Raw genomic sequence first — 339 nt, 5'->3', positions numbered from 1 at the left:
CACACCCATACGCACACACACGCCCATAAACACACACCCATACATACACACACCCATACACACACACTCACACACACACCCATAAACACACACACACATGCCCATAAACACACACACCCACACCCATAAACACGCACACCCACACCCATACGCACACACACGCCCATAAACACACACACCACACCCATACGCACACACACACCCATAAACACACACACACATGCCCATAAACACACACACCCACACCCATAAACACGCACACCCACATCCATAAACACGCACACGCCCATAAACACACACACACACCCACACACACCTGCACACACCCACACACATCCA

At 51.3% G+C, this 339-nt stretch overlaps 1 protein-coding gene across 1 annotated transcript in view; it reads right to left on the bottom strand.

The window, feature by feature from the left end:
- LOC109916735 (small conductance calcium-activated potassium channel protein 2) overlaps positions 1 to 339 on the bottom strand; it is a 221531-nt gene that overhangs the window by 36527 nt on the left and 184665 nt on the right. The gene's annotated exons all lie outside the window — the stretch shown is intronic.

The sequence above is a fragment of the Rhincodon typus genome, chromosome 29, assembly GCF_021869965.1.
Source record: "Rhincodon typus isolate 14 chromosome 29, sRhiTyp1.1, whole genome shotgun sequence".
NCBI lineage: Eukaryota > Metazoa > Chordata > Chondrichthyes > Orectolobiformes > Rhincodontidae > Rhincodon > Rhincodon typus.
The sequence above is the reverse complement of the archived record's forward strand: the minus strand, read 5'-3'. Positions and strand labels throughout refer to the sequence as shown.